Here is a 22948-nt window from a genome sequence, read left to right on the forward strand (position 1 = left end):
AAAATGCACATTAATGACTGTCGCCACTCCCTGGCACTAGCTTGTAATATTTGTGATTGGCTAATTGCTGATACACCTATGAAGCTGATTGGTGGTTTCTTTAATTATCCGGTCCATATGATTATCTGCAGCATTGCACAATTTACAGATTTTTGTTTCAAGTGCATTTATTTTTAATTGTTATCATTATTATACTGATAAAGAACTGTGCAATGATGAGATTGTGAGACAAGCAAATTAAAAGGCGCCACATCAGAGGTAGAGATAGCCCTGTATTAATGAGCTTACACTCTAATCACGTCAGATATAGGCAAATAGCCACTTTATAGAACAAGCCCAGCCTTCTTTCTGGTGAGAAGACTTGCATTCTGTAAGACGATATGATCCAATCACAATGCAGGGGAGAGTAGCAGTTGTCTAGAGAGGTCACTACATCTGGCCTTTACAGGGATCTGGCATGCTTCTGAACAAGACCCCTAAGTGTCCATGTCTCCAGAGAGTTGTGTTCTACAAGAGACAGAACAGGTGCGTGTACTTGGCATTACAAGCGCTCAACGCTCTCATACAATAAGGATTATGATGGAATGTTTTCCCTTTTCCCAGGAAGCCTTCACCATGTGAGGAACCATTAGTAAGCAGTTTTTTGTTTTTTTTTATCAAGTGAATTTACAACTTTAATGTAAAGATGCTGATCCTCTGGAAATGATGATTGCAAACGGGAAACTGCCCGGCTGCCCGCGTAGCCATGTGGGGGACTGGCTGCAGATACACCTAACTCAGTGTGAGGCCTATAAAGCCCATACTCTACATAGGGGCAGATGTATTAAGCCTTAACAAGAGATAAATGCAAGGGCGATAAGGAGAGATAAACGTCCAGCCAATCAGCTCCTTACTGACTTTTTCAAACACAGCCTGTAACATGGCAGTTAGCAGGTGATTGGCTGGACGTTTATCTCTCTTTATCACCCTTGCATTTATCTTAATACATCTGCCCAATTATCTGCACAGAGAGAGCTGCATCCCACCCCAGGGCAGCTCATACCAAAAGAGTGTTCATTCTAGCACCGCTATCTTTTAAAACTCATGCAGTTCCTCCACCCTGCCTGGGGTGTCGCTGTCTGCTGTGGTGTTTCTAGCACAGGTCTGGTTTGCATATCAGTGCTGATATACAGACCACACTGCGCTAGAAGCACTACAGCAGACAGCAACACCCCAGGCAGGGAAGAGGAACTGCATGGGTTTTCAAAAATAGCGGGTGCTAAAATGAGGACTACCAATATCACCCATTGCATATAGAGTGCAAATAGTGGGCGCAGCCCAGGGCTGCTTTGTTAAAAGGACACTAAGGTTAATTATGAGGAGCCCTTATAGTTTGCTAGACAATTCCGGATCAGTAGTTTTCAAGCTTGGTCCTCGGGACCCCACACATGTCCCATTCCCAGGTCACCCGGTAGGTGGACTGTGTGCATCAACCACTGTCACATTTTAAAAACCCACAAGTGACCTGGAAAAAATGAACCTTGTGGGATCCCGAGGACCAAGTTTGAGAACCTGGGGATTAGAGCATACATTTTCTAATTTCTACATAAATCTAGAGCATGGGTTTATGAATTGTTAGATCATTCTAGAGCAGGCATGTCCAAACTGTGGCCCTCCAGCTGTTGTGAAACTACACATCCCAGCATGCCTTGCCACAGTTTTTGCATTCCCTAATAGCAGAACTGTAGAAAGGCATGATGGGACTTGTAGTCACAACAGCTGGAGGGCCATAGTTTGGACATGCCCGTTCTAGAGCGTGGACTTATGAATTGCTAGATCATTCCAGAGCGTGAATTTATGATTCAGTAGATAATTCTAGAGCATGTATTAATGGGATGGTATTGGGTTGGGATGTTGGCGGTTAGGCCGACAATGGCTTTCCAATGCGCAGGATCCCAACACCTAATACGTAAGTAGTCTAACCCTCCCTCATATCCTAATCCTAACCATCCCCCACAGCCTAACCCCACTCCCTTAATGTCTAGCCCCCATTCCCAAGCAACCTATCTCTAACATACCATCTGAGTGCCTAACACTTACCCCACCCTTGTCCTAACCAGCCCTGGCATACTTACATTTGGGATACCAACAGTTGGGATTATGGTGCTGCCATAGTCAGCAGTGTAGGCGTAGTCTTCATTCTAGCACCCGCTGTCTTTGAAAGCCCATGCAGTTCCTCTTCCCTGCCTGGGGTGTCGCTGTCTGCTGTGGTGTTTGTAGCACAGGTCTGGTTTGCATATCAGTGCTGATATACAGACCACACTAAGCTAGAAGCACTACAACAGACAGCGACACCCCAGGCAGGGAAGAGGAACTGCATGGGTTTTCAAATATGGCAGGTACTAGAACGAACACTATAGGCGTTCGGGCGTCAGACCAATGTCGGCATTCCGGTGTCGGTATTACTAATAACATGCTGTTTTGGTTAGATGCTATATGTTATACTCTAATGATTCATTACTTGAATAGAATGTCAGAAGACAGCGAGCAAATGGGATTATTGAGTTAATCTCAGCATTATGGACAAGAATGATTCTTAATCCATTATCTTTCCCGGTAATTACAAGATAAATGTTTCATCACTTTCAATCAGTAGCAGATCTTAAATTGCTGAAGCAAATCACTGAGCAGAAAAAGAGACATCTCAATTACTGGTGCATTTCAATCATTTGGTGTATTTGCTGCGCATCAATCAGTAATTCAGCTGGTGTTCATGTCCTCGTCATCGCCACATTTCCTGTTGTCATTAGCGGAGGATTATTTTCTGCTCTGTCATATTAACCAAACTATAAGCAGACTTTACTTTTAGTGTTCACATGTCATCTATACACAGCGATGGCCTCCATTTATTCTGCTAAATTTAGCTTGGTCTTCATCCCAACCATCCAATCTCTGCAGTGCCTACACCACACACCCTGGACCCGTTTGCATTACAGAAATCAACAGGGAAATGGCACAAAAATTGGTGCAAAAAAGGGCATCCACGCCAACCTCATGGAGACCTGCGCCAGAAAAGAGAGAAGACCATTCGAGACTGCATGAACTCGACATGTGCCCCCTGAAAGTTGGCCTATATTCAGGGATTAAAGCGGTCTTGGAGAGGTGATGGAAATCATTTTCCCTCCCCCACTTTATTAGGCAGAGCCTGGGCCAGTGCTAGGTTTTTTGACACCCCTGCAAACTATAAATTTGAGCCTTACCTCCCATACTATAAATGGGTGTGGTCTCACAAGGAAGGGGTGTGGTCACACTACAGTACCACCAATTCAAATTACGCCACACAGTAGCACAATCATGTACTTCCAATATCCACACGTGGTGCCCCTGATTCATATTACACCACATATTAGTGTGGCCTTATTCATGTTATGACACAGAGTAGAGCCCCTTTTTCACATTACTTCACTCAGTAATGCAGCTTATTTATGTTATGACACACAGTAGTGCTCCTTATTCACATTATTTCACTCAGTAATGCCCCTTATTCATGTTACAGTAATACTCGTTATACATGTTACGCCACACAATTGTGTCCCTTACACATAATTGCCACAATAGTAGTCCCCCTTATACACATATCTGCCTCTGTCACGCCAGTAGCTCACCGCCTGTGTCCCTCCAGAAGCTACATACCCTATGTCCCTCCAGCAACTTTGCCGCCTCTGTGAGGCATATGTATTAAGCCTGGAGAAGTGATAAAGCGGAAGGTGATAATGCCCCTTCCACTCTTTTAAAAAAATACAGTTTGAAGAAGATGAACAAAACCATGGAGAGTAATAAATTGGAGAGAGATAAAGTATAAGCCCAGTATCAACCTCTAACTGCTAAGTTGCAGGCTGGGTTTGAAAAATTGCACTTGCTGTAGGAGCTACTGTAATTGGATGGTACTTTCTCTCTCTCCACTCTTTAAGGATTAGTACATCTGCACCGTTATCTCCAAGATTTGATATATATTCATAGTGCAAACATACGCGGTGTGTGAGGGAGCAGGCGTACCACCATTCGCAGGGGGGGTTCTGGTTGACTCACAAGGGTGCAAATTCGCATCGGAGCGGATTGGTGGATAGCTCCAGTTATCGACCAATCATCATGCTGACAGCCATTCACTGCCTGGCTGCAGGGTTATCAACCACAGCTGTGTACAGTAGGAGTGAGCCTGTGGGAGGTATAGGAGTTAGTTGAGCCACTGGGTACAGTAATTTGTGGTATTGGGCTTTTAGCCACAATACATAAAACAAACGAATGCTGATTGAAGTATACGCTAAAGAGGCCTGCGGCTGAAACTGCTGAATTCACCCTTCAGCCGTTACTTCGGAGCGCTTCATTAGAATGTTTTTCTGTTTTGATTTACTTCTAAACTTCATTAATATTCTGCAAATTTACCAGAAAGCTAGAACAAGCTAATTGAATCATAAACAGTACATACAGTACGAGTACAGTTCCTGGGCTGTTCTGTGAATATATACATTGCTAATGTATATTTAATAATACTTTGCATATTATAGCAGAGTTTTTTTAAACTTATTTTATGTTTGAGTTTCCTTCAATGAACTAAAACTTTACGCAGCCTGACAATGCGCTAACAGACGGATGTCATTTCCTGTGCTGGTCCAAGATTTGGCATGTTAAATATTGTGTATAGATTTGTTACCAGGGTTTTGCACCTATTATTACAAGGTGAGGATATACAGTATTACTACTTTCGGCACATAAATGGTCAAAAACAGATTTATCAATGATCCTATAGTATCTCTGTTCAGCTGGGGATGCGAATGATAGGTCTACACTGATCCACTATTAGGGAGGCCAATCCTGGGATCACGGTCGGTAGGATTTTGGCCTAAAATCACCAGGATTTGAATCCCGCCGCTGTGTCAAGCCTGCAGCGCCATTTCTCCATCCCGCCCACATGCCCGATGCGCCATGTCTCCAGCCCGCCCACCTGCCCGATGCGCCATGTCTCCAGCCCGCCCACATGCCCGATGCGCCATGTCTCCAGCCCGCCCACCTGCCGGGATATCCACATGAATGGGAGGGGGCTACCTGCCATTTCCACCATTAAATCAATCCCGGGATCCCAGGATTCCTGAGATTGAGCATTTTTAAATCCCGAATTCTGGGATTGAAAGAGTGGCCTGGGATTTGCGACACTACCCACAATGTATAGGTCAACCGTCAATAGCTCGATTTGCACAAGGTCAGCAATGGCAAAGGGTTAAAGTGCACTTAGTTGACAATAGCAAAAGGTAGACACAGGCACAATGTCGACATGTAAAGATCGACATGAGTTTTTCACTTCTTTTGGAGTCGACACCTGATTAAAAAACCCATGTCGACATTTTCACTGTCGACCTAACCCATGTCGACCTAATGACCCTGTTGACCTAACCCATGTCAACCTAGATTCATGCCGACCAGCAAGTTGTTAGACAGTCATTACATCGACACCAATAGGTCATCATGCATTTAGGTCGACATGCGTCTAACATATCGACCAATTGGTGTCAACCTAATGACTGTATAACAACTTGCTGGTGGCCCAATGACCGTATCCCCTTTTGTCAATGTCATGAAAAAAAATTATGATACTCTATTGTCCCATGATTCAACCCGGTTCTCTGTAATGTCTCTCGTCTCACCGGAGGATTCACTGGAACTTATTTTACCAAATGCTTAAAAGTTGCAAATGTGACCAGGAACGGAATAGGATAGAAGACAAATGACAGCTCTGTAGCTGACGCGTTACTGTGGTCAGGAAACATTGCCAGCCGATGACACAACGGATCCCGGCCTCCTGTAATATCTAGTAACCAAATGTTGCTAAACAATGCATCAAGCTAATAAAACTCAGAACACACAATGCGACAGATGGACGACATTATAAACGCCATAAAGACTATCTCGGTATTCCTAAAAGTCAAATTGAACACAGCTGAATCGTCAGCAGAAACTGTAGTGTCAGAAAACATTTTTTAAATAATATTATGGGACCACAAGTCCCAGCAATCCTTGCAAGCCAAACATGTTCACTTATAACTACTGTTACACATCCTAGCAACTGATGCGTGAGCTTGTGCGTGATTTGTACTTAACACTTAACTAAAATAAAGGCTCGGAGACTTGGGTTTGGCAGAAATTGTTAGCTGAATTTATTTAACAACAATTGAATGCTTAAATGAAAGGAAGTAAATAATGGTGGCCAAGAAAGAACGTCTATCTTCTAACCCCACCCATAACATCTAACAGCCTACAACAAAGGGTATCCACTCAACCTTCAAACTTGACTACCCGACAGCCCCGGGTGATCTGCCATTCTCCGACCGGGTTATCCAGCAGATGCATATAGTCAATGAATGTGAGCGCGCCAAAAAAACACCCATAAATAATAAAAAAACCTAGATATGACCCAAAGCCGGTTAACTTGACATTCTTTCCAGCCAAACAGCTAATGCAATGAACCACCACCACCACTAAAAAAAGGGAGGGATGTCCGGAAGATCGAGAACAAGAGGCTGACTCCACCTTTAACCAGATCATATAACCAAGCTATCTCCAGCCAACCCTGCATCCTTATTGGATGCCAAGTCACATGCTGTCCCCATGGCCATCCCCCAAGGCCATCCCCCAAGGCCTCAGATGTTTAACCCTCTCCCATATTCAGTCATTCCGTCCTTATTAAAGCACTATGGAGCCTATTTTTCTGGTTTCCATGCTCCTGGAACTGCAAAGTGACTCCCAACTTTTGGGGAAAGTTTCCTAACTTCTGGAAAGGCCGTTGAATCTCCTCCAACCACCACTCATCCCCCGCCTACTCCCAGCAATGTGAACACAACAAATAGCAGTGATGAGGTGATTGGCTATGACTTGTCAATGTGGCCCCACCCACTATGGGGGAACTAAGGAGACATTTGGGGTTTCTACTATGTGACAGTCATTAGCAATGCTGTAAATAGAGGCCACAGCCATGATCATGCGATTAGGCAGCAAGATCCTTGCTCTTAGGACGCGACATTGAAAATGATTTAACACAGTGACTTAGAAACTGGGCGGAGTAGACCACAGCGGCCTAAAGAGAACACAGATGGAACAAACTATTTGTGAAAGACAGTTTGCTAACGAAACAAACTACAGATGACTTGACCCAATTTGAGCCAAGCCAAACGCTCACATTAAACATTGCATTTGGACAATGTTCAAAAAAAAAACTTAAGATGGGATTTTGCCAAAATTGCATCAGGCATCCATTGTGGATAGAGGAAATGATTTTACTTAAGACAGCTGTGACATCAAAGGAATGTGTTTCAAAATAAATTGTGGTGAAGGGTTCCCCCTCCAGTAGAGTTTGTAAAGTTCAGCCAAGTCAGTACAATGAAACCTTCTCGGAACACTGAGTTGTTCTTTTTTTTTTTTTTCTTCCTCGAAGAACAATGAATACAGTTGAGGGAATTGTTACTAGGATCAAATTTACTTTGCAAAATACCAATAAAATCTGTTTGGATTATTTTAAGCAGTGAATACCCACAACCAGGCCATACAGTAGGAGTACCAACTTTTAATTATTAGGATTCCCTCTAACTCAGTGGTCAGGGAAAAGGGGTAAATTACCCCAAATGGGGTAAAAGTGAAACTCCTGGGGGTAATGGATAATTGCGCTGCCGAGACACAGCCGGGTATGTATGTGAATGTATATGCATGCCCAGCTATGTCTCGCCAGTGCGACCATCCATTATCCCCAGGAATTTAATTTCATTGCATGTAGAATCTATATATAGACTCCATATGCACACCTGGCTGTGTGTGTTACAGTACTGTAGTGTACAAGGACCTGGCGCAGTGCAGTGTGGGCTGTGGGTGTTACAGTACTGTAGTGTACAAGCACCTGATGTAGTGCAGTGTGGGCTGTGTGTGTTACAGTGCTGTAGTGTACAAGGACCTGACAGTGCAGTGCGGGCTGTGTGTGTTACAGTACTGTAGTGTACAAGGACCTGATGCAGTGCAGTGTGGGCTGTGTGTGTTACAGTACTGTAGTGTACAAGGACCTGATGCAGTGCAGTGCGGGCTGTGTGTGTTACAGTACTGTAGTGTACAAGGACCTGACGCAGTGCAGTGTCAGCTGTGTGTGTTACAGTACTGTAGTGTACAAGGACCTGACACATTGCAGTGCGGGCTGTGTGTGTGTGTGTTAAAGTACTGTAGTGTACAAGGACCTGACGCAGTGCAGTGTGGGCTGTGTGTGTTACAGTACTGTAGTGAACAAGGACCTGACGCAGTGCAGTGCGGGCTGTGTGTGTTACAGTACTGTAGTGTACAAGGATCTGATGCAGTGCAGTGTGGGCTGTGTGTGTGTCAGTACTGTAGTGTACAAGGACCTGACGCAGTGTGGGCTGTGGGTGTTACAGTACTGTAGTATACAAGGACCTGACGCAGTGCGGGCTGTGGGTGTTACAGTACTGTAGTGTACAAGGAACTGACACAGTGCAGTGTGGGCTGTGTGTGTTACAGTACTGTAGTATACAAGGACCTGACGCAGTGCGGGCTGTGGGTGTTACAGTACTGTAGTGTACAAGGAACTGACGCAGTGCAGTGTGGGCTGTGTGTGTTACAGTACTGTAGTGAACAAGGACCTGACGCAGTGCAGTGCATCAGGCCCTTGTGTATAACACGCTTCCCTGCGCGATGCCCTGGGCCTAGCCTCCAAGTTTGCCCACTTCTTCAGTAGAGTCGACTAGTTGCTGCGCCATCTCAGCAGCGCGCAGTCTGTACTGCCGCTGCGGTGCAGAGTTTCTTTGCCTGGTTATAGCCTCCTGTCAGTGCATACCCATCTCTAGTCTAGGGGAAACATTGCACAGACTGTCACTATATCATCTTGTAATACTGACACTAATGATTGCCTGGATGTCACATTATCAATGGCTGTACCACACACAGCCAGGCAGCCATTGATGATGATGATGATGATTCCCATGTATGGGTGTGTGTGGTACAAAATTTACAGCCATCAATTGCCAGGCTGTGTACCCTACTAGCAGGATCTATCATTTATTTCTAGGGGTACAGTGTGTATTACAATTATATGATTTAATTCCTTTCAAATTAAGGGGGGTAACATCAGCGTATCGAAATATGTTTTGGGGTAAAAGGTAAAAAAGTTCCTTAACAACTGCTCTAACTAGTCTGACATTAAATAATAGTATTGACTCAAAGGGATGCGGTCATTTGGTCTACAGTATGATGGCCGACAGTCATTAGGTCGACATGGGAAAAGGTCGACATGTGTCTAGGTTGACATGGGAAAAGGTTGACATGGTTCAAGGTCAAAAGATCATTAGTTGGACAGGTCGTTAGTTCGACAGGTCATTAGCCGACATGTCCCGGGCAGGTGGTATTTCATGCCCTACTAGGGCGTGGTGGGAGAATAAAATAGTGTGCCGAGCCTAGCGAGGCACCGTGCCCGGCACATCGCAAGCGCAGCGAGCAATACGAGGGCATGCGGTAGACTTTAAACTGTGTCCATGTCAACTGTGTTGACATTCAGGTAAAAAAACAGTGAAAAAACCCCATGTCGACCTTTTGAGTGTCCACCTAGACATTGTTGAACTAATGACCTGTCAAACTAACGACCTGTCAAACTAATGACCTTTCAACCTATAACCATGATGACCTTTTCCCATGTCGACCTAGACCGATGTCGACCTTTTCCCATGTCTACCTAATGGTGTCAACCTAATGACTGTCGACCATCATGCTGTAGACCAAATTATCCCAACCCGACTCAAAACCCAAACCCCTCAAAATCACTCTGCCCATAAATGTACTGTATAAGGTGTCAGAAGATTGGTGAAGGCAGTTTTGAGAAGAAGGAAACCTATTTTGCTTTATCAGATGCACTATATTCTTTGATTGCAACACCCAAGATTCATCCTAGTCACACACTCTGAGCTGTAACCAGAACTTTATTGCAGACACAACATTTTGAAAGAGGTCCCCAATTGTTTCTAGAAAAATGTGTTAAAGTGAAAATGTCAAAAATAAATGCAGTCCTCCTGAGCATAACCAGCCCCAAGCTCAATGACCCAGTCCTGGCTTCAAAAATACAGGGGACAAAATATGTAGGTGTCCTCCGTATTTAAGAAACCAGCACCAGGCTCTTGGACCGGACCTGGTACCAAAAATACTGGGGAGAAAATAACTGGGGGGGTCCCCCATATTTGTCATGCCACAGCCGGGAAACACTTTTTACATAAGGTCCCCCGGCCGTACCATGACCACCACGGGTGGTCTGCCTTGGACGGGGTACCTGCTTGATACAGGGGAACTACAAGACCCAGCATGGGGGGCATTAATATGCTCATAGTTCACCTGTAAAAATAATGTGGAAATAACAACAGAGAAGCAATGGGTGACGGGTATGCAGTGGGTAAGTGCAGAGGGTGACTGGAGAGAGGCAGCAGATTTGCTCATTTCCTTGTGTCTGGTGAGGCCCAAATATTGTATTGCCCAACTCCCTCTCTTCTCACTCCTTTGAGGACCTTTGATGATGCTGAGTAGGCTGTATTGTACTTAACACAATGGAAAGGGTAAAACCAGATGTCTTTCTAACCTGGTGTAGATATCCTATCAGGGCTGCTGCTGCAAATGGGTACGGCTACCAGTCTGACTCTGATCCTCATATCCTTGGTACAGGGATGCTCATGAGATCATTACATTAGGACACCGGTGCCTAGGAAAGCCGCTCAGTGACAGAGGAAAGGGGAGGAGCTAAGAGGAGAGCAGTACAGGATGAGGCAGCCATCTTGGGCACACTGCATGGATCACACTGGGCAAGATGAGCAATAAATGGAATTAAGCCATATAAAGGTAACATGGAAACCACTTGATCTATGGGTTGTTAATTCTGCCCATAAATGTACCAGACAAGGTGGCAATCAAGGGTGCACTACCAGAGTTGAAATGGATCATGGGGGTACAGTGGAAACCTTGGTGGACCCCACTGCCTAGGGCCCACCTCCGCCTTTAAGGATCAGGCTCCAGACACTTGCATTACCAATAATACATAAATGACATTATACTGCACAGGACTGTGACGTTCATTGCTGTTAGTAATCAGGTAACTTCCAGGTACTAGCAGTATTTACTCTGTAGCTGCAGCTGGCCACGCCCCCTCTGGAGACTGACCCCACCCCTACTCATGGGCCCCTACTACTATATTCCCGCTATGGGCCCTTCATGCCCCATAAACTCACCATCGGGTATCCCCTTGATCCCACCTGCTGTTGATACCATTAATTATCTAACTTATCTATAACCTTATCTTAATAAACTTATCCTAAAATAAAGACACGACACAAGTGCTGGCGTTTCAAAAACAGAATGTCAAATTTATTTGACAAGTTAAACTAAACTAAGACTATGAATGGTGGCGGCACCAAAGAACGGTCATTATAGGAAGGAGGGGGTTAAAGATCACTAAGTCATACATACAACGCTGGATGACCACTCTCCCTGGTCGACCACCAGGCCTGGTGGTGACGGCCATCCCCCGGGCAGAAGCGTGGCCCATGACAATCGTTGTCGAGGGAGAGTGTACCCCACTACCTACACACATACAGAGTTCTTAAAGCATGACCGTTCTTTACCGCCGCCGAAGAGGAAAAGAAAAAGGGAAGGGTGGGTGGGGCTTCTTGGACAGGGGCAGATCACTCTAACAGCGTGATCCTTCCTACCCTGCTTGGACCCTCCCCCCTGTCCTGATAGGCCTTATGCCCATCCTCATCAACATAGTCATGTGACCAACAGCATGGTGTACCCTAAGAGAACCCTTAGTGGTTTATGTCCCTTCAGGCTTAATCAGCCTTCTGTGTTTCTTAAACTCACCATCGGGTATCCCCTTGATCCCACCTGCTGTTGATACCATTAATTATCTAACTTATCTATAACCTTATCTTAATAAACTTATCCTAAAATAAAGACACGACACAAGTGCTGGCGTTTCAAAAACAGAATGTCAAATTTATTTGACAAGTTAAACTAAACTAAGACTATGAATGGTGGCGGCACCAAAGAACGGTCATTATAGGAAGGAGGGGGTTAAAGATCACTAAGTCATACATACAACGCTGGATGACCACTCTCCCTGGTCGACCACCAGGCCTGGTGGTGACGGCCATCCCCCGGGCAGAAGCGTGGCCCATGACAATCGTTGTCGAGGGAGAGTGTACCCCACTACCTACACACATACAGAGTTCTTAAAGCATGACCGTTCTTTACCGCCACAGCCAGGCCCTAGGCCGCAGCCACCGCCACCACCAAGAAAAAACGCTCAGCACCGCGTCGCTAACCAGGCAAAAATATTGCCTAAAAACAAAGCCATACCTTCAGGGCTCAAATGTACACCGTCGCTCCTGTAGAGCTCAGGGCGCTGGAAACCAATGGCGTTGTGCCAAATGACACCCCCGCCATTAGCTAACAGGTATCTCGCCACCATAGAGTTCACCTTCTTGCGTGAACGCTCTATGCTGGTGCATGATCTCGCTGCCCTCCACACTATCCTGGATATCATGGAGGACCACACCAACCTGCATGATGGCAACACCTGGGCTATGATGTGGAGGTCCCGGACAATCATGGAGCGCAGCTCCAGGACAGATCCCTGTCCGAGGTCATTCCCGCCAAGGTGGAATATGATGACCTCCGGGACCCCAAACTGCTTAACGGCACTGATCATTCGGGCCTGCAGTGAACACCATTTCATGCCCCTAACACCCAACCACCTAACCTCCCCCGCCTGTGGAAACATGCATACATCAGAGGCGTTCATTGCCTGCGAGGCCCAATACACAAATGAATGGCCCAACATCCACACGGACTTAACGTCCCGTCGATCTGAAATATGCACACAAAAAGTTAGTTAGTTGGATGAAGGTACTCGTCATTGCACTCACACGCTGCATAGGTTATGAAGAAGGGAGGAGGAAAAACCGTGGCCGACCAGCTCTTGAGGCACAAAACACACCGCCCGGAGTAAACTACCAAGTACGCCATGCCAGATTGTAATTATAGCCAAATTGTGCCCCCGGGCGGATGCGAAAACACACCTCAAGGCCCCCACTGGAAGTTGGCGAGCGCTTATGCGTCCAGTCGACCATGGTGATCAGTGATAGATAGAGACGGCCGAATGTACCTTCGGAATGCTGCCGAGCGCCATCGACCCAGAGATTGAATCTCTGCGTCGGAGCGGCCCTCCGCAGCCGCCGAGGTAGCAGCCCCGATCCGGAAGGAATGCGACCCAAATTCCTTCGAATCAAGGCCTATGGCCTCCAGCGCCCGTCCCAAGACGTGCCCAAATTGGTATTTGGTGAGAGGCGACCCGTCCTCATGCATCAACCAAGCACCAGGCAGATCCGGGCGTGCCTGTGTCCAGGCCGTGGTCAGCGCCACAGAGCACGCCCCCTCCACCGTACATGGGAGCAGGGACAGCCATCTCCCCCTACCAGCCTGGTCTGTCTTGGATCGTCGCAGGTGACACAGCACCGAATCCTCTTGGACCACTACATCGTCCACGGACAAAGGTGAAGGAGCCCGTTTTGACGGAGCCACCAGCTCTCCCACCCTGAAGGCCCCGTGATATGCCATTGCAAACGCCGTTCGGAACAAAAGGACCTCGTAGGCAGGCCAACAAATGTCCCCTAGGGCGTCCAGCAAAGCTGGTAGCAATGCCATATCAATCGGGCGTCTCCGGTCTGGGGGCGCCGGCGAGGCTCTCCGCCAGCCACGTAATGCTCTCGACACCAAAAACGACCGGGACGGGTCCGCCCTACCCTGCAAAGCAGAAAAGAAAGACACCCCCGCCAGTATCCTGCGCACTGAAGCGACAGAACGACCTAAGGAGTATAAACTCCATACGAAGGCCACCATGGCCGCATTAGGTGTCTTACCTGCTTGAGGGGCCGACAGCCGAAACTGTTCCCACTCCTGCCAACCAGCCCGATAGCACTGCAGCGTCGTGGGTGCAATAGCCCGCATGGCTAGCCCCTCCATTCCGGCCTGATCATCTGCCAAACATAAGAGGGACAACATTCACCAACGGGATCAGCATGAGGTGCCAGGGCCCTGAACTTTGCCCAGTCAGCCCTGGACAAGGCGTCCGCCACGGAGTTATCCACCCCGGGAATATGTCTTGCCACGAAGTTAATGTTTAGCAGCAAACATTTTAGCACCAGCCGCGCTAAGAGGCGAACTACTGGAAGGGAGGAGGAACCCTGGCGGTTGATAGCGTGCACTACTCCCAGGTTATCACACCAGAATATGATGCTAGCATTGCGTAGCCTGTCACCCCATATCTCCAAAGCCACCACTATGGGAAGCAGCTCGAGGAGCAACAAGTTTTTTGTGAGGCCCTCGGTGAACCACTCCGGAGGCCATGGTGCTGCGCACCATGACCCATCCAGGAAAGCTCCAAAACCCACCCCTCCCGCGGCATCAGTAAACAACTGCAGTTGGTGATTGTCGCAGGGGGGGGAAGGCCATATGAGGACCCCATTGAAATGCTCTAAGAAGGATAGCCACACTCGCAGGTCCCTTTTCAGCTCGGCTGAGAGCCGTATGAAATGCAAGGGATGCCTGACCCCAGAGACGGATCTCTCAAGTTTTCTACAGAAAACCCGCCCCATGGGAATCACCCTGCACGCAAAATGTAGCAGACCCAACAAAGACTGCATTTGGCGCAGCTGCAGCTTACCTGTGTGGAGCGCGAGGGATATTGCCGCCCTCAGACGGGCCAGCTTGTCCAGAGGCAACCTGCAGCATCCGGCAATCGTGTCGATCTCGATGCCCAAGAAGGAAAGGCAGGAAACCGGCCCCTCCGTCTTGTCAGCTGCCACCGGTACCCCTAGATACTGGAACAGGCCCTGCATGTATGCTAGCAAAGTTCCACAGCGCGATGATTCCGCGGGGCCCACACACAGGAAGTCATCCAGATAGTGGGCCACCCCGGACTCCCCTGATCCCGTAACGACGCACCAGTGCAAAAAGCTACTGAAACGTTCGAAGAAGGCGCAGGAGATCGAACAGCCCATGGGCAAGCACCTGTCCACGTAAAAACCCGTGGGGAGGCGAAAGCCCATGAACCGAAAAGACTCCGGGTGCAGGGGGAGGAGGCGAAAGGCCGACTCGATGTCAATCTTTGCCAGTAGTGCCCCTAGGCCATAACCCCGAACCATTGTTAAAGCCTGTTCGAAAGACTGGTATCGAACTCGGCACAATTCTTCGGGGATGGCGTCATTCACCGAGCTGCCCACAGGATGTGACAGGTGTTGAATGAGCCGATACTTGCCCGGGGCCTTCTTGGGAACCACTCCCACTGGTGATAAGACTAAATTGGCCACTGGGGGGAACTGGAAAGGACCTATCATCCTACCCAGTGAAACCTCCTTAGCCACCTTATCCAAAACCACCCCGGGCATCTGTATGGCAGATTTTAAATTTCGGGGTGACGAGGTCGACACCTCCCCGTCAATGGGAAGGCGAAAACCTACGTCAAATCCTGACCGCAAGAAGGAAGCCTCCTCCTTATGAGGGTATGCCGCCAGCCAGCTGGCCATGCGGTCGAGTCTAATTGGGGAAACGGCCTTAGTGAGGGTGTCCGCCTGCTGCTTGCGCGGCCGGCGGGCCTCCCTGCTTTCCTTTCTTGCATTCTTTGGCCGTGTGGGGGCCCCAACACTTAGTGCAACAGTGCTTGTATTTGCATCGCGCCCCCAGGGAACAGCCTGCCCCGTTGTAACCATAGCAGCGCCCAGCGGAGGGTCCCCCCGCCCCCCCTCCTGCGCGAAAGGGCGTCGCGGCCTTCTTTGGAGGAGGGGTGGGGGCCGCAGTCGGTGGAGCTGCGGGTTTTGGGCCCATCCAGATCTCCACATCCTTGCAGCCTAAGTTCATGATTGCTAGCCCTGACTGTTTCCTTCTGAAACTCTCGTCATAGGATCGCCATGTCGAGTCCCCATCAGTAAGGAACATAGAATGCATCATGTGTATGTAACGCATTACATTCATGTGTTCCTGGGGCCTAGTTTCCAGGTAACAGGCTGCAAACATGAAGAGACCCGCTTGCCACCTGTGGTAAGTGCAAAAAGCCTCCTCCCCAATCCCTCCTTTTCGCATAGCTGCGCGATAATCTTTTTCATCCTGTGCGGTCATCTTAAAGAAATTCACGTATTTTCCATCTCTAATACGCTCTTGCACACTGCGTCTCAGGCCTCTAAGCACAGCGGTATTCTCACACTGCACCACCTGACCTCTAGGGTATAAGGGGGACCCTGAGCTACCACTGGAACTAGAATGACGGCGACGTCGCCCGTGGCGACGCCGACGTCTCCTTGACTTTCGTCCACCCTCCTCCCCGGACGTCTCTGAGCCTGAACGTCCCGAGGATGAGGAGGAGGTGCGGGAGTCCCTACGCCTGCGCCGTTTGCTCTTTCTTTTTGACCCACCTGAAGTGCCGTCCCGAGGCACGAGGCTCATTTCCGAGGGTCCACCGTGGGCAGGGTCATCCGTGGAGGCTGGCCGGACAGCTGCAGCCGTGGATGTGGAAGCTTCAGGAGCTTGAGTGACACCTGCTCCCATCGATGCTTGGGCCGACGTGGAGGGCACGGGCAAGGGAGGCGGGGATGCCACCGGGGAAGGCGCCGCATTTAGAGGTTGCCCCAAGAAAGATGACAGCAGCGCCAGGAGCTGTCGCGCATCCTCCCCCTCCATAGGGGCACAGGGGCCCGGGGTTGCCTGGGCTACAGTTGGGACCCCACTAGTGGGAGCCACTGAGGGCCCTCCCTCTGTATGCTGTTGAGGGATTCTCCTAGCAGCCTGCAACAGGCGCCATTTTGCCAGCCGCAAAGGGGCTAACGCTGCCATCCTCCTGGTAGGGGTGGCAGTGGGGGCACTTAATGCATTAACCGCCCGTGTAGGGCGCGTGACTGAGGGCTGTCTATATCCCACCCCAGGCTGCGTTGATCTAATCGCCCGCCTGGGGACACTGGGAGCGTCCCTAGCCCTTATGCTAAGCCTACCCCTTGACTGCTGTGGTGCAGGAACGCTGGGGGCAGCAGATGCGACCAGGCCTGAATCAGGCCCCGCCTGGCGGGTGCCTGACCTGGTCGCCCTGCGAATTAATGTCCCACGCGGGCCGCGGGTCTCCTGCCCGCGCCCGCGACTATCAGCACCACGGGCGCTACCCCTGCCCGACCCCCCTGTAGCTGGAGAGGCTGCGGCGCTGCGGCCGCGGCCTCTCCTCGCGCGTGACGCGGTCGGTTGCCCGGCCGCGTCATCCACTTGCGCCCTGGCCGCGTGCACTACAGTCCCCCGGGCGTTAGCGCTGCCCGACCCCCTTGCTGCCGGAGAGGCAGCGGCGCCACGACCGCGGCCTCCCCTCGCGTGTGACGCGGCCGGCCGCCCGGCCGCGTCATCCACACGCGCCCCAGCCGGCTCATCGCGCCCACGTGCGCTAGACAACGCCGGTCCCCGCCGTGACCCCCCCCGGGTTACAGGACCCGGAGAGACCTCAGAGCCGGACCCAGCGCGACCCCTGCACGTGAGCGCAGACTCTGCCAAACGGGCAGGCAGCCTGGATACCCTGGACGGACGGGGCATAGCTGCAGCGGAGCAAGGCCTATGTAAGGTAGGAAATAGAGACAGAAGGGAAGGACAGAGTATGCTGTTGCTATAAAGAGATAGAAAGGAGAGATTAACAGCTATTAATTTTATAGAAAAACCTGACTCAGAGGGGAAGCTGCACTGGAGGTCTTGCCTGGTCAGCAGCTTCTTGGACAGGGGCAGATCACTCTAACAGCGTGATCCTTCCTACCCTGCTTGGACCCTCCCCCCTGTCCTGATAGGCCTTATGCCCATCCTCATCAACATAGTCATGTGACCAACAGCATGGTGTACCCTAAGAGAACCCTTAGTGGTTTATGTCCCTTCAGGCTTAATCAGCCTTCTGTGTTTCTTTCTGACACTGCACTACAAATGGTAGCAGTGTAATATACAGTGGGGAATCAGGGTTTGGGTAAGAACAAGAACCCTGGAACGTCGGACTGGACAGGTTCCATTCATAAAACTGTCATTCCGGAACTTGTAGTATCCGGTACAGGGGGTTCCACACTGGGGGGGGGGGAGGGCGGGGGGGGTCTTATCTGGTGGGGCTACCTGTGACACCTGTCACCAGGGAGACGATGAGGGAGAGAACAAAGCCTCGCTGTATAGTCTTGGACATCCCCGTACAGGACATCCCCGGACCAGACACTTCACGCTCTGGAAAGCAGAGTTTGATGACTGGAACCTGTCCGGTCCGGCGTTCCGGGGTGATGTTCGGTTCCAGTTTTTACTTAGTCCTGGGGAATCACAGATCAGCAAGGAAAAATAATAATCACAACCGTTGGCATCACCCAAGAGGTACGGGGGAAGGATGATAGAGAAGTGGGGCAATTTCAGACAGAGATGTACAAAAATAGGCAACATCAAAGTGGTTATTACTGCATGGGATTTGCATGGTCTATTCCTAAATAGACCCATCCATTTTATTTGAATATAATATTAGCTATTTGTAACCGAATAACCAGCAACAGCAAAATGACCAAATATCCTGACTCCTCTAATGCCGGGAATGAAGTATATAATTATATAGACCACACATTTCCGTTACCCTTATTACCATGAACTTTAGGAAGAGTACGCATCCTCGTAGAACAATACACTGGGGATTTACCCTAAATATATTCTTGTGTCAACGCCACCAGAGTTAGAGAAACAAGACGTCTCATGTTACTGTGTTATGTTACTCTACGTGGCCCCCTCAACCGCAAAATAAAGAATAGTTTTTGCCGGTGTTTCCTACGTTTCTTACACCGGTTACATCCTATCCTATGGAGGGTCTTGTAAAGTCTGCCTGACTGTATGTCACACGCACTGCCGATTATACGGAACGTCTCTCCAAAGATTTACAAAGCAATTCTGGGTGAGCCAGTCGACTTTTGGAAGCAGGGCCTGATTATCCTGCAGCTAGGGCTCCAGGACTGGGGGGTGGGGGGTCACCTTGCAGGTGACACCCTTAGAATAAAATGAAGGCCAAATTTATTCAGTGCTTGTTAGCTATCACCTGCAGGGGCACCAACAGGTCGGCCGGGCCATAGTAAAATGACCAGGCCACGCCTCCTTGAAAAAAATAAAATAAAGGAGAAGGAGAGAGAGGTCAGGCTGCTGCTGCAGCTGCCTCTCTCCCCAGCTCAGCACACTGCACTGAGCAGCGAGTGCTGAGCTGGGGAGAGAGGCTGTGCTGCGATGGCAGCCTGTCATCTCTCTCCCCACTGCCCGGCTCCTCGCAACAGGAAAGGAAGGATCAGGACCTAGGCCCCTCCAGCAGATCCGGGCCTGGGTAAAATGTACCTCCATCCTCTCAACGCCACTGATCAACTGTCCTGATGTACTGTGGGGGGGGGGGGGGGGGGGGGGGCAACGTTTCCTTCACGTTTCCTTCACACACCACAAGCATTAGATCCTACATGCCAGCTGTATAACCTTTGTTACATGCACATGGGCAGTATGACTGGCGAGCACCTGTACACGTGTGTATACCAGCATTCCAACTCTCTAAAAGCTTTAAATTCTGTATACCTACAGGAGGTTTATCTACGAACACTACACAGGGCACATATCACGCCTCACAGGCGTAGACATATGGTACCGGAAGAAACAGGTCAATGTATGAAATGCGGTGTAAACACAGCAGACTTTGCACATTGTATGTGGGATTGTTATAAAATAAAAAGGTTTTTGTGTAAAATTATAACTTTTCTTTCTACAACATTTCACGCAGCAATGTCTCCAGAACCCTCAGCACTTATGGGACTTAGCTTCCGCCTGTGGCCAATGGAAAATATTAAGAAACCCACGCTTCCTTTATTTATCCTAATTCTAACAGTGGCGAGAAAGTGCATTCTGATCCATTGGACCAAAAAAACTGCCCGCAACTATTAATGGTCAAACAAAAACTTCTACAAATATTATATTTTGAACGGAAATATGCAAAACTGGACTTGGTCGCTGGAGCTCAAAAATTTTATCAAAAATGGTCTTTGTTTACAGACACTCTCAAACTCCCCATTAAAACGCATATTCTCTCAATATTTTAACATTCTCAACTACTGTACCTGCTTCTTCTTGATTACATGGATATAATACGGTTCATTATCAATAGCAGATATGTAATAAAACATAAAAGCTTTGATTTACTGCATTATGTGCAAGTTGTTATAATAATATTTTAGTCACGGAATACGACTAACTAGAAATGTCACAATGCTTCATATTTGATATTATATTGGAATAGTTTACAATTTGTACGTGCTGCAGATTTTGATTTATGTTTACTTGACAGGAAAACTTTTCAATAAAAAGTATTAAAAAAAATAGTCTAGGGCAGTGGTCGCCCTAGACCACTCGCTGCAGCGAATCGGGTGGCTTGATCACTCTGCCGCCAGGCACCCGCCCCCTCCATTATCTGCCGCCGCTTCCCTTCTCCCTCTGAGCCTGAGGAGAGGAGAGCGCATTGCGCGTCTCTCCTACCCCTCACTGTGCATCCCTGTGAATGGGCCCCTGGCAGCCAATCAGGAGCCGGCCCGCAAGCTTTGATTGGCGGACGGCCCAGTCACAAGGAAGTGAAGGGAGTGCTGTGCTCTCCTTTCCTGAGGAAGTGGTGGTGACACACTGGACACAGACAACAACAGAGACACTGCAGGGGGACACCGGACTGTCCTCTCCCCGGCAGCAGCAGCAACAATGGTGAGTGTGCTGCTGCTGGGAAACCAGCACGGTGGGGAAGTACCTGGCACTGTGGGGCATACTTGTTCCTGGCACTGTGGAATACTTTTTCCTGGCACTTTGGGGCATACTTGTTTCTAACACTGTGGAGGCATTGCTGGCAATGTAGGGCATATCTGTTTTTGGCACTGTGGGGGCAGTGCTGGCACTGTAGGGCAAACCCTGTTTTTGGAACAGTGGGGGTATACCCAGCACCGAGGAGGGCATACCTGGCACATGGGAGCATATGTGTATCTGGCACTATTGGGGACATATGTGTGTACAGTGTGGCTCTATTTGGGGATATGTATATTTGGCACTGCACTATTGGGGGCATATATGTATCACACCCACATGTGACGCACCCCATGTGGCTACACCCATGTTTTGGCGCATGCGGTATGTGGCATAATGTGTCAGGGGCATTACAGTGTGTGGCATAATGTGTAAAGGGCATTATTTGGTTATTCGGCAGACTACTATTTTTTTAATTTTTAGTAGCTCTTCTGCTGGTTTATTTTGCCGCGAGTAGCTCACACCCCAAAAAAAAGGTTGGAGACCACTGGTCTAGTGCACCTGGAACCTTTAATCAGAACCTGACTGGAAGTATGTTCTGTGGATAGATTTGTCTAAAATTTGTTTGTCATATACATAAATGGTAAACTTTATTTTTAGCGGAAACTAAGCACAGAGAGAGATTTTGGGAGAGTTTTCCTATTTTATTCAAAGCGGCGATCATTTACACTGCAAATCCAGGTTGATTTTGCCATGTAAATGATTGCGGCTTTAAAAAAAATATATCAGAAAACTCTCCCAAAATCTCTCACTTTCTGATTCTCACACCCTATTACAATTGGCACCAAGCGTGAGACTTGGTGGTGGCAGTATCAAGGTTTGGGGCTGTTTTTCTGCTACAGGACCAGTGCGGGTTATTATCATACCGCAGAAGAATGGACTGGCAAGAACTGACGCCAAAACACACACAAAGTCATTCAACAATGATTGTAGCATAATGAGTTTTGGATTTCCAAATGGCCGAGCGCAAGACCTAGCGTTCATCCAATACGCTAGGTCTAGGACAAGAAGGGGAATGGCCATGGCAGAAAGTTCATCGACATCCGGTTCTATAAGGAGGAATGTGACCAAATTCCTCCAAGCCGATATGCGGAACTGTAGATGAAGAGGGTTATTCCAGCTCCGGAATCCATATACTGTATTTCTTTCCTGACATAAATAATTTTGATCTCATTATATGATTGTTTTCAATATATTGTTGTTGTTTTTTTTTTTCATTACCTTTTAAACAGTTTATTTGCATAGGCAATACTGCAACCTTTGCTTCCCGTATTGCATTCTTTCACTCTTAGGGGGTGATTCAGGTTGGTTTGCAAAAGCAAACTCCTTCTTTAATGGACAAACCCATGCTGCACTGCAGGTGGGGCAGATGTAACCTGTGCAGAGAGACTTACATTTGGGTGAGTTATTTTGTTTCTGTGCAGGGTAAATACAGGCTGCTTTATTTTTACACTGCAATATAGATTTCAGTTTGAACACACCCCACCCAAATGTAACTCTCTCTGCACATGTTACATCTGCCCCACCTGCGGTGCAGCATGGTTTTGTCCATTAAAGAAGGAGTTTGCTTTTGCAAACCAGCCTGAATCACCCTCTTAGCTTATTCCGTGCTTTTCACCCATGTCTTCATTTAATGATGTTGATTATTTTATTATTAGTTAAAAAGCTAATCAAAATGACGGCTCCGTCCCTATCTGCTCCTACCTCCAATCTCTGTATCCATCGCTCCCTCTCTCCAAATCCAGCTTTAAAACAGATCATTTTGGTTTCACTTTTTGTTAAGGAGTAATTAAGGGCCTAATTCAGATGTGTTCGCTAGTCTGTGTATACTCCCAGCCTAGCAAGCAGGTGAGCGCCGCCTGCCGTGCCCTGGATCTTCACATCCCAAGGATGCATTGCCCTGGTGATGTCCTGTATGCTGCTTTCTGTCCATTGCCATTAACATGCTGGGGCCCTGGCTCCTAACATCTCAGGCATCCATTGCGGGGGTGACGTG

This window comes from Crinia signifera, chromosome 5 (genome assembly GCF_055691185.1).
Source record: "Crinia signifera chromosome 5, ASM5569118v1, whole genome shotgun sequence".
Taxonomy (NCBI): domain Eukaryota; kingdom Metazoa; phylum Chordata; class Amphibia; order Anura; family Myobatrachidae; genus Crinia; species Crinia signifera.